Genomic DNA, 15,852 nt, shown 5'->3' on the forward strand with positions numbered 1-15,852 from the left:
TGTAAGTCGATGAAATGTAAATGACAATGATCACACAAAGGAGGAGGAGGTAAGTGGAACTATACTGTCGCAGAAGAATTCTACTTTATATGAAGTAGTACGATATAACTCTAAATAGTTGTGGTGAGTCTAAGATGTATATTTGTAGTAGAGCAACCACAAAAAATAAGACGTAGTACAGCTACAAAGCCAGTAAAGGAATTAAACTGAAGCAGCACACACACACACACACACACACACACAAAATTAAGCCAAAGGCAAGAAGGAAGTCATGAGGAACAAAAAAAAACATGAGGAAGAGATGGACAAGGGGTGCCTGGGTGGTTCAGTTGCTTAAGCATCTGACTCTTGGTTTCAGCTCAGGTTATGATCTCAGGGTCCTCAGATCGAGCCCCATGTGGGGCTTTGTGCTCAGTGCAGTCCACTTGTCCCTCCCCCTCTGTCCACTCCCACATGTGCTCTCCCTATATATAAAATAAATAAATAAAATCTTAAAAAAATAGATGGATAAATAAAAAATAACAAATAGCAATTGACACACCTAAATCTAATCATATTTATAATTACATTCAGAGTGAAGAGACTAAACATTCCAACTAAAAGACAGGGATGGTCAGACTGAATAAAAAAAATGAAGACCCCCCCACATATTCTGTCTATAAGAGACACACTATAAATGTAAAGACTTGGACTGAAAGTAACAAGATGGATAAAGATATATCTTGCAGACGATAAGCATAAGAAAATTGGAGTGGCTAAATTACTATCAGACAAATAGATTTCAAGACAAGGAGTACTACCAGAAATAAAAAGATACATGTAATAATAATAATAATAATTTTCAATTCATGAGGAAGACATAACCATTGTAAATAATTCTCAGAAAATTAAACATATACTTACCTATGGGCCAGCAATTTATAGGTCATTAACCATGACAATGAAAACATAGGTCTACAAAAAAGACTTGTACAAGAATGTATATAGTAATTTTATTCACAATAGCTTAAATTTGGGAACAAATCAAATATTCATCAACTGGAGAAGAGAAAATTGTATACATGGATACAGTGGAATACTATTCAACAAAAAATAAAAAATTAAAAAAACTGCTGATATATGCAACAACACGGATAAATTTCACATTATGCTAAACAAAGAAACCAGAGATCAGGGAGCACATACTGTGTGAGTCCTTCTATATGGTGTTTTAGAACAGGTAGGACTTACCTATGCTGAAAAAACAAGTGAACCTCCTAGAGTTCTATCTAGGGTGGTAGAAATATTCCTCCTAGAGTTCTACCTAGAGTGGTAGAAATATTCATTATCTTGGTAGAAATTGAGATTATATGGACACATATGTTTGTTAAAACTCATAAATTATTTATCAAGGGGAAAAAAGAAATCATAAACAGATACAGTTGTAAAGATATGTAAAAAATGATGTCTGTCCTCAAAACAAGAGCTTTTTTTTTTTTGAGAAAGTAATAAAAAACAAAAGAACACATAGTGACTTCACAAGGAACAAAATCTACCACACAGCAGAACCTCTATGATTTCTTTTGCTTGGAGTTAGAAACCAATTATTTGGAGGCATTGAATGGTAACATCTGAATATACATGGTGCATTTTTATCTGATTTTTTGTGTACGGTGTAAGACCAGGGTCTAATTTCTTTCTTTTGTATATGGATGTCTAGTTTTCCCAACAGTTTGTTGAAGAAACTATCATTTTCTTAGCGTGTATTCATTTTCTTACCTTTGACCTTGTCAAAGGTCAGCCGACCATGCATGTGTGGATTTATTTCTTGCTTTCTATTCTGTCCTATTGGTTTTTATGTCTGCCTTTATGGTGGTATCGTACTGTTCTGACCAGTGTAGCTTTGTAAACTGTGTTGAAATCAGGGAATGTGATGCTTCTAGTTCTGTTCTTCTTTCTCAAGGCTGATGGGGCTATGCAGAATCCTTTGTGGTTCCATATGAATTTTAGAACTCTCTTCTATTTCTGTAAAAAGTGCCCTTGGAATTTTGATAGGGGTTGCACTGAGTCTGAGATTGGTTTGGATAGTACGGACATTCTAACAGTATTGTCTCCCAATTCATACGCATGAGATGTCTCTCCCATATGTTTGTACCTTCTTATATTTCTTCCAGCAATGTTTTCTCATTTTCTGTGTACAAGTCTTTCACCCCCTTAGTTAAGTTTACTCCTAAGTGGTTGATTCCTTCTGGTGCTATTGTAAATAAGATTGTTTTCCTAATTTCCTTCTCAGTTTATTATTAGTGTAAAATCCAAGTAAACATCACTTGTAAGAAACATGCCTAAATAAACAACCTCAACCTACCAAAATTTTTTGAAATAACAAAGTGAAAAAAGATTACCATGCAAATACTAACTGAAAGAAAGACCATATACCTACAGTAATAGAGACAAAATAGAATTTAAGGGAAAGTGTTTATAAGCTATAAGAACAATACTATGTAAGGAAAGAAAAGTCTACCAATAGTAATAATTAATAATTAAGAGCAAAATGTCATGATATCGGAACTTAAATTCAAATGGTTCACACACACACACACACACACACACACACACACACACACACACACAAAATAGAGTGGCACCTGGCTGGCTCAGTCAGTGTGTGACTATTGATCTTAGGGTCATGAGTTTGAGTACCACAATGGGTGTAGCAATTACTTAAAAAAAATTTTAATGGGGATAAACGGCAAATGTTAAAAACTTATAAATCTAAGTGAGTGGAATAGAGGTGTGTGTTCATTTTATTATTCTACTCATTTCATAACTGTTTCTGTTTTTCTATAGTTTTGAAATTTTTCAAAATAAAATACAATTTTACAAAGTAAAAAGTTGGGAGAAATTTACTTGAATAATTCATGAGCTAAAGAGAAAATCAGAAGAAACTAAAATATTTAAAATGAAAAGCAAAAGCGTTACATATTAAAGCCTGTGGAAAACAAGGCAGTATATAAAGGGAAATTCATAGCCTTAAGTAAATTAATAAAACAAGAAAGATTTAAAATAAATCCTTATGCTCAAATAGCTAAAAAGCTAAATAAGTGAGTAATTCCCCCCAAAATAAAGTGAGGAAAATAATTAAGATGTGAGCAAATGTTGATAGAATTGAAAACAAACAATAGAGAGATTCAATAAACCAAGGACTTGTACTGTGGAAAATTAAAGAATACAATACCTAGAAAGTCTGAAAGAAAACCAAAAAAAATTCAAATAAGCAAAATTAACCGAAAACCCCTCAAAACCCATAATAACAAGCAGAGTAGATCTAGTAGCAATCATAGTAGATCTAGTAACAATCATAGTAGATCTAGTAGCAATCATAGTAGATATATGAAGAATAATACAATAAATGTTTTTATTAAGCTTAAAAACTTAGATGATATACGTATTTTTTCTTTAAAAAAATGAACTGCTGAAATTAAGAAGCAATTACCAAAATTAACCTAAGAAAAAGTAGAAAATCTGTATCAACTAACCCATTAGAGAAACTGAATCAATAATTTAAAGCGTAAGCATACCTACCACTCTAAAAGTGCCAGATGTGTTACATGAAAATTTTAGACTTTCAAAGGACAGATAATTCCTATATTTAAAATTTTTTTCAGAGAGTAGAAAAAGAAAGAAAACTTTCTTTTCATGTGGTCATGTTCATGGTCACGGCCACAGATAACATGTATGTTATAAAGAGCCTAAGGGAAAACAGGAATATTTTTCCTATGAAACACCATACCTGAGCTGAGTCTTAAAGGGTATGTAGGAATTAGCCAGGCAAATAAGGACGAGAGTATTGAAATCCTTTATTCCAGCTAAAGTTTAGAATTTTATTTAATGTTTTTAAAGAATTTATTTGGGGCACCTGGGTGGTTCAGTTGGTTAATCATCTGCCTTTGGCTCAGATCATGATCCCAGTGTCTTCGGATCCAGCCCTGCCATCAGGCTCCCTGCCCCGAGGGGGGCCCTCTTCTTCCTCTCGCTCGGCCTACCTCTCCTCCTACTTGTGCTCTCTCTCTCTACCAAGTAAATAAATAAAAAAATTTTTTTAAATTTAAAAAAATCAAAATTTTATTTATTTATTTGACAGAGAGTGAGGGCGTGAGCAGGGGGGAGGAGCACCGGGAAGGGGGGAAGCAGGCTGCCTGCTGAGCACGGCACCCGAAGGCTTGGAAATATAAACCTATATTTTGAAAATGAAGGAGTAAAGCTGAAGACTTTTTTTAAAGTAGGAGAAGGTAATATGCTCAGATTCCCATCTTAGAAAGATTATCCTGACAACAATGTGGAAAATGGTTTGGAATGGGCAGATCTGAACCCAGCCAGTCCCATGTAAGTGAAAGCTGGCTTTTCGTGCAAGTCACCTGTCCCACATCCCTTGGTTAATAAGTGCTTGGATGGGGCCTGAAACCTGCTTTTAATTATTCCTCTATCATTTAGACAAAAAGAGCAGACAATGTGCCAAGGAAGGATAAAACTTGCTAGTAAGTAGTTTTAAGTGCGACTCTTTTAAAGCCCACATCTGAGGTCCTTCAAGTCTGACAAGGTCTTCTGAAACCCGAGTGTACAGCAATTTCTGTCAGTTCAACCATAGGATCTCATACTTGGAGGGAAGCCCAGAGGCCCCTCTCCCACCCATTACGGGAATCTCTTCCAGAACACACCCAACAGATGGCCTACGGGCCCCTTGTGTGGACACTCTTCACCTTCAAAGGGAGCTCCCGGGCCTCCTGTTCCTCGGCTGGTCAGATCTAAACATAGAAAATTCTCTCTCATGTGGAGCCAAGTTCTTCCTCCCTGTAACTTCAGCCATCCATCTGCAATGTCCTTTCCCTGAGTTGTCTTTTCTCAAGGAAAAACCATTAGCCTTAGAGAGAGTAAGCATTAGGATGTGCCATCACAGGGCCATCATGAAAGTTATCATGTTTAAAATATGTCAGTGGGGCGCCTGGGTGGCTCAGTGGATTAAGCCTCTGCCTTCGGCTTAGGTCATGATCCCAGGATCCTGGGATCGAGCCCCGCATCGGGCTCTCTGCTCAGCGTGGAGCCTGCTTCCCCCTCTCTCTCTGCCTGCCTCTCTGCCTACTTGTGATCTTTGTCTGTCAAATAAATAAAAATATGCCAATGGTTGTCCAATAATGTGGACATCCTTAATGCCACTGAAAGTAAATAGTTTCATGTTGTATGTACCTCACCACAATTCAAACTTAAGAAGTCATTCCAAAAAGACGGCTGCATTACACTGTCCAGTTAGAACAATACAGCGTGATGCTTTGAACTTTAAACATTGGCGGGTCTTCAAAATGACACTGGATTTTTGCTTTGCCTCTTTCTATCTTGTCCTTGCTCTCCTCTGGGAATGTTGTCAGAGTTGATTCCCATCCATCTGTCTTTTAGCCAGGGTCTCAGTTTATCTTTGAGAACCAGGTTTTTCTCTCGTTGGTTCCCTCTAAATCCTGAAGGTTCACTGGATGGCGTAAAATCGCTTTAAGAAAAATTTAAATTAGGAACCTTAGCTCGGTTATTTCAGGGAAAAAAATAATTATAATACTTTGAAGCCCCAGGAGTCCCACATTGCTCTAACATAGTTCTAGAGGAGGAAAGATTCTTTAAAATTGTGTGCTTCTAAGTGCTAAGGTCTTAACCTTTGTAGGAAGAGCTGCATTTTTAAAAGAGGAATCTCAGAGAATATGCATGACCCAAAAGCAAGCAATGATAACAGTGACATTTTTAACTGGCTCATCTTGCTCATCTACTAACCAGTTACCTGGCTGTGAGGCTACCTTCAATTATGGGATTTAAAAATTTTTTATCTTCATGAGATGTTTACTTACTATAAAATTTTCTTGCCAGAGAGTGAACCTTAGTTTTTCTGTGGGGACAAAAATCTATCATGACCTCTGCTCATCAGACAGGCCAATCCCTGATGGGCTGCTGCTTCCAGCAGCTAGGACCTTGACCTCATGAGGTCATTGGATGCCCCACCACGCTCAGCCTCATTAGTTCTGGGGCAGCTGTGTTAGCCACGGCCCCAGGAATTCTCGTTGGTGGTCATTTACAGCTACAGATCACTTGAGTGAGGTTGGATCAACTAGAAGTCATCTAACACAGCAACTGACCCCAATTTGGCAGTGTTTTAAAATTCAAGACCTCCACTTACACACAACAATGCATTAGTCTCTTCGATGTTCAAGTCTTTTGTAAAAAATACTGATTTTTAAAATTTGATATCAAGTTAGATGACTTACTCCTTTTTCATTTATCTTTCCCTTTTATAAATTAATATATGCACCTCAGAAAGATGAATGTGATTTTCCCATAAAAATCTCTATTTTCTTGGGACGCCTGGGTGGCTCAGTGGGTTGGGCCGCTGCCTTCGGCTCAGGTCATAATCTCAGAGTCCTGGGATCGAGTCCCACATCAGGCTTTCTGCTCAGCAGGGAGCCTGCTTCCCTCTCTCTCTCTCTCTCTCTCTCTCTGCCTGCCTCTCCATCTACTTGTGATTTCTCTCTGTCAAATACATAAATAAATAAATAAAATCTTTAAAACAACAACAACAACAAAAAAAAACCACCCTGTTTTTAAAAAAAATCTCTATTTTCTTAATTTTTGTAATATTCTTAATAAATCTTGATTCTGTCCAAAACCATATTCTTAAAATATGTCATACCTAGGACACTTCCCTGTGAGATCTTTGCAGGTGGTGTGTTTTTTAAAAAATCATTTGGAAACAAATTTTGACTTCTGGTATTTGCAGAGCAGCTTGATTGGACTAACCCTCTCATGAACAATAATTATAAATAATAATAAAACTGTTTAAAATGATGTTTAAGATAAATGAACTGCATACATGAGAGTCCCCCAAAAGTCAGCAAAGTGGAGAGAAGTCTGGTCTTAAAAAAAGCAGAAAGTACATCTTGTGAGATTTGCAAGTTTGCCGGGATTCAAGTTTCAGGTTTCAGGTCTTAACATTCAAGTTTTTAAAACATTTCGAGATCATTTTTGTGTATGGCATTAGATAGTGGTTCAGTTTTAGTCTTTTGCATGTGGCTGTCTAGTTTTTCCCAACACCATTTATTGAGGAGACTGTCTCTTTTCTGTTGTGTATTTTTGGCTCCTGTTTTGTAAATTAACACACATGTGTGGGTTTATTTCTGAATTCTCTGTTATTTTTTAGTGATCTATGTGTCTGTTTTTATGCCAGTACCACCCTGTTTTATTTTATTTCATTTTTTTTTTTTTAAAGAGAGAGAGATCACAACTAGGCAGAGAGAGAGAGGGGAAAGCAGGCTCCCCGCCAAGCAGAGTGCCTGATGTGGGGCTCGATCCCAGGACCCTGAGATCATGACCTGAGCCGAAGGAAGAGGCTTACCCCACTGAGCCACCCAGGCACCCCACCCTGTTTTAATTACTATAGCTTTGTAATATAGTTTGAAATCAAGGAACATGATGCCTCCAGCTTTGTTCTTCTTTCTCAAGATTGTTTTGGCTATCTGGGAGTTGTTGTGTTCCATACAAGTTTTAGGATTACTTGTTATTATTTCTCTGTTGGTTTGTTATTGGTGTATAGAATCACAACAGATTTTGGAATGCCTATAGACGACATTTTGGAGTCAGATGAAGAAACAGTGAACTCCAAGATAAATCAGTAGAGAATCTTAAATCTGCAGAATATAGAAAAAAGTCCCAAACATTTGAAAATTAATCGATACATTTATAAAAATCCATGATTTATATCATAAAGGAAATTTGAAAATATTTTGAATGGGATTATAATGAAAATATAAGATATCAAAGTTCATGTGATTCAGCGAAGGGAGTGCTCAGAGGGAAGTTTACAGATTTAGATTCACATATTAGAAATGAAAAACTGGGGCACCTGGGTGGCTCAGTCCGTTAAATATCTGCCTTCAATTGAGGTCATGATCCCAGGGTCTTGGGATCGAGCCCTGCATCAGGCTCCCTGCTCAGCAGGGAGTCCGCTTCTGCCTCTACACCACTTGCCCCCCCACCCTGTCTAGTGCTCTCTGGCTCTGTCTCAAATAAATAAATAGAATCTAAAAAAGAAAGAAAACAAAAGAAAGAAAAAGAAAGAAAAGAAATGAAGAAAAACTTAAATTATCTATTCATCTCTTGAAGAAAGAATACATAAAAAGTGGCAAATTCATACAATGGAATATTATTTGGGAATAAAAAGGAATGAAGTGTTGACACATGCTACAATATAGAGGACACTGGAGGACATTTATGCTACGTGAAAAAAAAAGTACTTTCATTGTGTGACTCCATTTATAGGAAATGTCCGGAATAGGCAAATCTGTAGAGACAGAAATTAGATTAGTGGTTGTTTAGAGATGGGAAGAGGGGTTAGCAAGGGGTGGGATGACTCATAAAGAACATAGGATTTCTTTCGGTGGGTGATGAAATATTCTAAAATTTATTTAATGTTGGCTGCACAACTCTGTGAATATTCTTAAAACCACTCAGTTGTATACTTTGGGTGAATTGTGTAGCACGTGAATTACATCTCAATAAAGCTGTCACCAAAAAAATCTAAATTTACAACATAAGAAGTCAGAGAATGAGCAAATAAAACCCAAAGTAAGTAAAAATGAAGAAATAATAATGATAATAATAATAATAATTGAAAACAAATGAATGATAGAGAATATGAAGCCAAGAGTTGGTTCTTTGTAATGGCCAATGAAAGTGGTAAATACCTAGCAAGACTGATAAAAGAAAAAGAGAAAGAATATAAAAATTTATTTATATTCTTTCTCTTTTATATTTTCATTTCCAATTTACATTTCTAACATATAAAATGAAAGAGAGGAGACAAACCCTACAGACATTGAGCTGGTAAACATATGAGTACACATATGTAGCAAAACTCATTAAACTACATGCTAAATGACTGAATTTGAATATAAACAAGTTCCCACTCTACAAAGCTGTAAAAGAATCAATGTAACCCATTGATTACATTTTACTTTGTTAATAAAATAAATAAATAATAAAATAATAAAGTAAAAAATAAAGTAAAATAATAATAAGTTATTATTATATAAAAATAAAGTAATAAAGTAAAACCACATGACTGTATCAGTTGCTGTCAATCCTCCAGACTTCAAGATAGAAGATTCTAGAAATCGTTTGTTTCTTTTCCCAGGCTGATCTCAGGATCTTTCCAACCATGCTCCATGTACGTCTTCATGATGTCTGAGAGGACATCTTTCAAAGGCCATATTATTCCCTCTCATCGAGGTACTCCCATAATTTGTAAAGACCATTTCAACCCTGGCACTACTCTTTTCCTCACTCCCTTAAAAAAAGGCCCAGGTGAAACTCTGAAGATTGTCTTGTGCTGGCCATTTCTGTCTTAGCAGGATCCTAAGAGCTAGTCAATGGCTACTCTCATTTGTTGACCTTGTTACAACAAAATCTATACTCTGAGCATAGGTCATCTCCTTCAGTGGTTTCTTTTCCCTCCCGGGGTGATTGCGTGCTACAGCAAAATGAAGCTCGGTACCTGATTGTGTGAGTGGGCACCTGTCCAGGGAGGATCAAATAAATGGGTATAGACTGGGACCCATGGGAGCCTCACCTTGGTCTATGACAGAGAACAGGAAAAACCTGAGCTTTTCTTTACAAAGGCAACAGAAGACAAATGCAAATGTAACCAGTTCCCCCTGAGGAAAGGGAAGCAAAGTTACGAATCAGTTTCTTTTATTCCTATGTTATTTATTCTGCAGAAAACCATAAAAAGGAGGCCTCTTCGTGCCTCTTAAAGGTCTTATGAGTGACTAATACCACTCTGTGGTTTTGTGATGTCTCAAACTTATTCTGGACAATACTGCGCTCTACCGAATTCTAGCCTTTCTGCCTTAGAGCTTATGGGTAGAATCTTGAGGTGAGATAAGGAAGGCTTCCCGTGTTACTTTGTGTGGACTAAAGACCCCGTAGGAATAAATTGTGAGACAGTGCACACACAGTTTAAGAGGACAGACTTAGTGTCACATAAAGATAGGTTCTAGTCTCAGTTTCGCCAATGATTAAGTGTATGGGCTTGGGCCAGCCATTGAATCTTTCTGAGCCTCAGTTTCATCATCTCTAGGATGGGTCTAATACTACTACCTACCTCATAGGGTGGCCAGGAGAATTAGGAGAAGTATCAATGGTAAAGGGCCTATGACAGTGTCTGACCAAGAATAAAAGAACTTGTGATACTATTTATTTCTTCATGCTTACACATATTTTCTGCTGGGGAAACGGACACTGGTATATTTCTGTGGGAATATAAATTAGCACAGCCTTTCGGGAAGGTGATCGCTGTTAAATTTTTTAAATCTCATGGGCTTCCCGCTTATAATTGCACTTGCAGGTGTCTGAATTAGAGAACTCATCATAAGTGCATTTAAACTCGGCAAAAAAACTTGAATTTGGTGTACTAATAAGCCTTATCAAACATATCTATAGACAGGGGTGCCTGGAGGACTCAGTTGGCTAGGCGTCTGACTCTTGACTACGGCTCAGGTCATGATCTCAGGGTTGTGAGATCAAGCCACACTGGGGGCGTGGAACTTGCTTGAGATTCTCTCTTTCCCTCTCCCTCTGTCCTTGCCCCTCCTCTCTCCCCCTCTCTGAAATGAGAAAAACATACCTGTAGACAGCCTTTTCCTTAGGTACTGCCCCACGTCATTCTGTACTAAGAGGGGGATAGCTTAATTAAAGACTCATCAATGGGTTTCTCACACTTCTGGAAAGTCAGCCATAGTTTCCTGTTATTTAAGAGATGAATACGACATAGAACCTTCAAATTACACATTACAGAATTGTTAAAAATCTTAGCTATAATATGGCTTAACCGTCTTCTCTTATAGACGAGAGTATTTTAGGCCCCCTGAGGTGAGATCACTCCCCCGATTTACCCATCTGGCTTTGACAAAACCCCAGGGCAAGCTGGTGCTCCGGTCAATTTGTGTTTTTGAAGCCCAGCTGTGTCGGAGAATTCATTCTTACTATTCTCGAAGCAGCAGGCACACCTAGTTGTTCACCAACACCCACCCAGCACCCACTCCCTTTTCCCCGTTCCTGAGAGTTAAAAATGCTAACTACCCAGACTCCCTTGCAGCCAGACCTAGTTCTCCAGGGAGATGTAAATGGAATAGGCTCTCAGGAAAGCTATTGTTTTTCTGATTAAAAAAGAGAAGGATAGGGCTGACACGTAATGTCTTTACCCTTCTCTGTGTTTCCACCTGAAATGAAGACACGCCCCCTAGACTGTCAGCGGCCACACACTGGAGACCGGCAGAGTAGGACTGTAGAAGGCGTCTGGGCATCCGTGACCCTGCGGGACCCTTGCGTCAACCTTGGACAGGCCACCTCTTGTTGCTTCCTGCCATGTCAGAAACGTAAGCCCTCTCTTGGTTAAGCTTCTGCAATCCTATTTTCATGCCCTCTTCACTTCCCAAGGCGTAGAGAGGCTGCCATACCTAAATTCACCTTGTCTTCTTCATTCCTGTCTCAGGGGAGGAGGGCATCATCCTTCTCTCCAGATGTAACCATCTCCCATCTCACTGTCTCCCTGCACCCCCTTCTGAAGTCCCTTCTCTCTTCTAGTCCCTCCTCCTTGCTCCGAAGGTATCTTTAACATTTGCCTCCAGTTTGGATTTCCCTACAAAATACCATTCTTTTGTTGCACTTCATGCCCAAAAAAACCTTGGGAGGAGAGACTCGAAAGCCTGCCCTCAATGCAGCTAAGACAGACTTGGATATACCCAAATCTGAAGAACATAGCTGGCCACTCACTCCGTCCAGATTTGTAACTAGTTTGACCTTGTGGGTCCACCTTTGACATTGTGAACCCTGACCTCTCTTGCTTTCCTGGCATCACTCTCCCCCACCTCGCTGATCCTGTCTGCTGCTCAGGTTCCTTCTCTGACCCCTCTCTACCTACCCTCCTTGTCCTTGGATGCTGCTGGCCCTCGGGTTTCCTCCCAAACTGTCCCGGAAGCCTCTCTCACCCACGTGGTCTCAATTCTTGACATTTGCTAACTGTCTTCAAGACTACTTTCATATCCCCTACTTGTCTGGTTTTTTTGTTTCCTGAACTTCAAATTCCTATTTTTCTAGCTTCTCCTGGATCTTCAGTCGCAGTGTATCTGAAGCCACACCCACCGTGTATCCCCGGCCCCCACCCATGCGGTAGCACGTCACCGTCCAATAGAGGGCACAACCGTGGGTCCAGGAATCTGAACTGGAAGACTTGAAGGTATGATCAGTTCTACTCTTACCAAATCCGCGTTCCTAAGAATCAGTGTGGTATACAGAATTGACCAGTGAAAACTGTGGGGAAAATGGGCACAACACTCAAAAACTCCATCAGTGGCATGAAAAAAAAAAAAAAAGGAGCCTAAAATGGTAGGATGGTCTTACCTATGTTCAGTGGTCAGGAAGTCCATAAAGAATACAGTAAGTAGTGGCACTTTGAGAGATGGACAGTTTGCGTGCGGGGGTGGGGGGCGCTGGAAGGGCTGTGCTTTGTGGGTTATTGCAAAGTGGCGAGAGGAAGAATCGGGCACAAAATGGAAGCATGAGATGTGGGTAAGCATCGCTCATCATGCACGTGGTGAACCAAGACAGCCAGCAGATGTTTGAGCAGTGTGTGTGTGCGTGTGTGTATGGACACATACGTGCACATGTGTTTTGAGTATTCCTAAATTGGATGCAGCTTTCTGCATTCACCTGGTATTTCTCGAGGAACACGTACATGCAAAACTGATCCTGAAACGTGTATCGTGCTTTAAATGTTTCCTAATATATCAATAGGATGGGGACGCCTTTGAATGTTCAAAGCACAGATTGTAGTTGAACTGACTGTATCTTGGAAAACTCTATCTTGTTACACTCACAAGCACTTGGTCATGAATTCCCATGAATTCTGCTCCTGCCCACATCTGTGTCGTCTTCTCCATCCCTGCTACCGCTCCTTGAATCCAGAGGCTCGTTACCTCCCTTCTGTGACACTGCAGCCGCCACGTCTCACTCTTCCTCGTTCTACCCCTGCCGTCAGGGGCCTGGGAGATGCCACGTCTGCAGTCGTGTCCTGAAGCAGATGACAGCCAGTGAGGCTGTGACCCCTGATTCCCGAGCCACTCATTCATGGGCGGATGTGGACCTCTCCAAGGCTTCTCACAGTGTGCTGTGGGGACTAGAGGAGGGACTCCATATAGAGAATCTGTACAGACTTGAAAACATAGCAGACCTTCAGCAGGTGGTGGTTTTTCTTCCCCTTTCCTGTTGTTCAACTCAATATAGGATTTTAAAATATTAAAAATATGCAGAGTGATTCCAAGCTTTCTGTAGGATTAAGCCAGATCCCCTGAGAAGGGTTTACAAGACCCTCCCCATCTGGGTCTGGCAGGGCGCTCAGCCTCAGTCTTTCTGATCCAGGTCCCAAACCATTTCCTTTTTGAAACCTCCCCACTGTTCCCTCCCCTCCCTCGCCCAGAAAAGAAATCTGTCCCTCCCTCAAACTGCCACCGTGCACTGTGCAAACACCTCTGATCCAACATCTCCCCAGTCCTGGGAGTGGGCACTGCTACCTACCAAAGACCCAGATCCCTTGCCTCTTTACTAATAGAACTCAGGTCTCTTCCCTGAGCTCATCCTATCCAACCTTCTCCCATGAGAGCTGGGGATGGTGACCGCATTCATAGAACCAAGTGTAGATCCTGACTCGTCTGCACCATCAGGGGTTCTCATTCCCTTTGCCAGCGATGAAGTCTGACATGGGCACATAACCTGATTCTGGGATCTAAGAGATAAAGGTATGTCTGCTGGGAAATTTGTGAAAAGAGTTTCCTCTATTCTAAGAAAGAGATACAGGAAGACATGGTTTTCTTTCTCCCTTTGGATGTTGTGATATCTGATGTGATGGCTGGAATTGCTGCCGACCTCTAGTCTGGTTGGACGCCAATATACATAAACCAGGTCAAATTCAAGAGAATTATAGATGTTATATTTTCAGTGACATTTAGAACCACAAAGGACTTCAGTTTTATATCCCCAGCACCCGGAAACATGTGCCACATACTGGATGCTCAGCAAATATTTGTTGGATGGATGGATGGATGGATGGATGGTTGGAAGGAAGGAAGGATGGATCTCCCAGTGTCCTGCTTGTTGTGCTTTCCAGTATCTGCCTCCTTCTCAAATATCCTGCTCATTACAGAATCTTAGTATTATATGAAAGATCAGGAAGAGGCAAAGTGTTTAGGCAGGAAGTCCAGAAAGTCATAAAACTGAAAAGCAGCCCTGATTGGTATCCTAGGAGTACCTGAAGGCATCCTGGGAAAGCAGCTGACCTGGTGCAGTCCTTGTGGCAGGGCCAGAGGGGGCGTGTCTGTGACGGCCACCCAATACTCCTTCAGCTTCAGCTTCTCCTTGCACCAGGGCTTATACAACCCAAAGTTCTAGTACTTCAAACACAGGCATGTATCTCACAGTTGTCAGGGAGGAGTGATTTCCCTAAATTACTGATATCTGGGTATCTGTGATGAACGAGATGTAAGGAGAGAAGAGAATCATGGACTCTTACTGGTACAGAGTAGTTACTCCACACTAGGCTCATCTCACGTCACCCTCACTGGCACCCAATGAGTTAGACACTATGGCATCCTCTACTTGAAAGGAAAAGAAATTAGAGCCTAGAATTTAGGAGGTTTGCCCACAGCCACTAGGAGGTGGACCTAACTCCAGAACCCCAAGAAATGGATGCGAAGTTGCCCTCCAACAATTTTCCTCAAATATCAGTTGGCTGACAGTTCACTTTACTTTGTTTTTAACCACAATTTATTGAGAAGCTACTCATGGGTTTGACCCTATATGTACCCTGTCCCTTTAAATACCGCATTTATTTTGGGGACCCGGATGTTATTATCTACTGAGAAGATGATAGCCCAGAGAGGTTTAGAAACATACCAGAGTCACCCAGCTAGTAAGTGACAGAGGCACCCTGGTCCACTTAAATCTGGGCTCTTTCTAATATCTCACAGCCGCTTCTATTCTCAACTCTGGCAAAAACCTGGAGAACCTAGACTATTTGTAGGAAGGCACCCAGGCCTTAAATCCAAGTAGCAAGGTCAATATTTTGTAACAAAATGAGAGAATGATAAGTGACCTCTATTTCCAAATGACTGAGGGACCAATGAGTCAGTCCCTGGACGGCCTGAAACCAGGGCCAAATTTTCCTTGTAGTCAGTGGCATGTGCAAACTGACTGTGACTTGTAATGTTTGCCCTCGTATAAATTGTCCCCTGTTGTAAATTTCAAGCTACCAAGAGCTGAACACCTGGCGCGCAGGCATCAGTTGGCTGTAGTGCACTCTACCTACAGAGCGCCCCGCTCTGCTCAAGAGGCAAAACCAGCCAAGGCCCTAGAATTCCAGATCTCATGGCTGCTCCCCTTGGCTCTCTCTCTCAGGAATGGCACTTCCATCTATCCAGGTGCCCAAGGGCAAGTCATGGAGACCTACTGGGTGGTCCCCGTCTGCCCACTTCCAAACAGTGACCAAGTCTTCTCTCTTCTACCTCCTAGATAGGCTTCAAACCCATCTACTCTTCTCCTCTGCCCCTGCCAGGGCTGAGCCATTAGCATCTCTTGCCCAGACCACCACATGATGTCTTAACTGCTTCCCCTTATCCACTCCTGCCCTGCTGAGTACCCTTCATGATCTGCTCAGAGTCATTCGGTGACAGTGCAGATCTGAGCACATTACTCCTTGAAGGAAACTCCTTCACTGGCTGCCCGTAGCTTTAAGAG

This window comes from Mustela nivalis (assembly GCF_964662115.1).
Source record: "Mustela nivalis genome assembly, chromosome: 6".
Taxonomy (NCBI): domain Eukaryota; kingdom Metazoa; phylum Chordata; class Mammalia; order Carnivora; family Mustelidae; genus Mustela; species Mustela nivalis.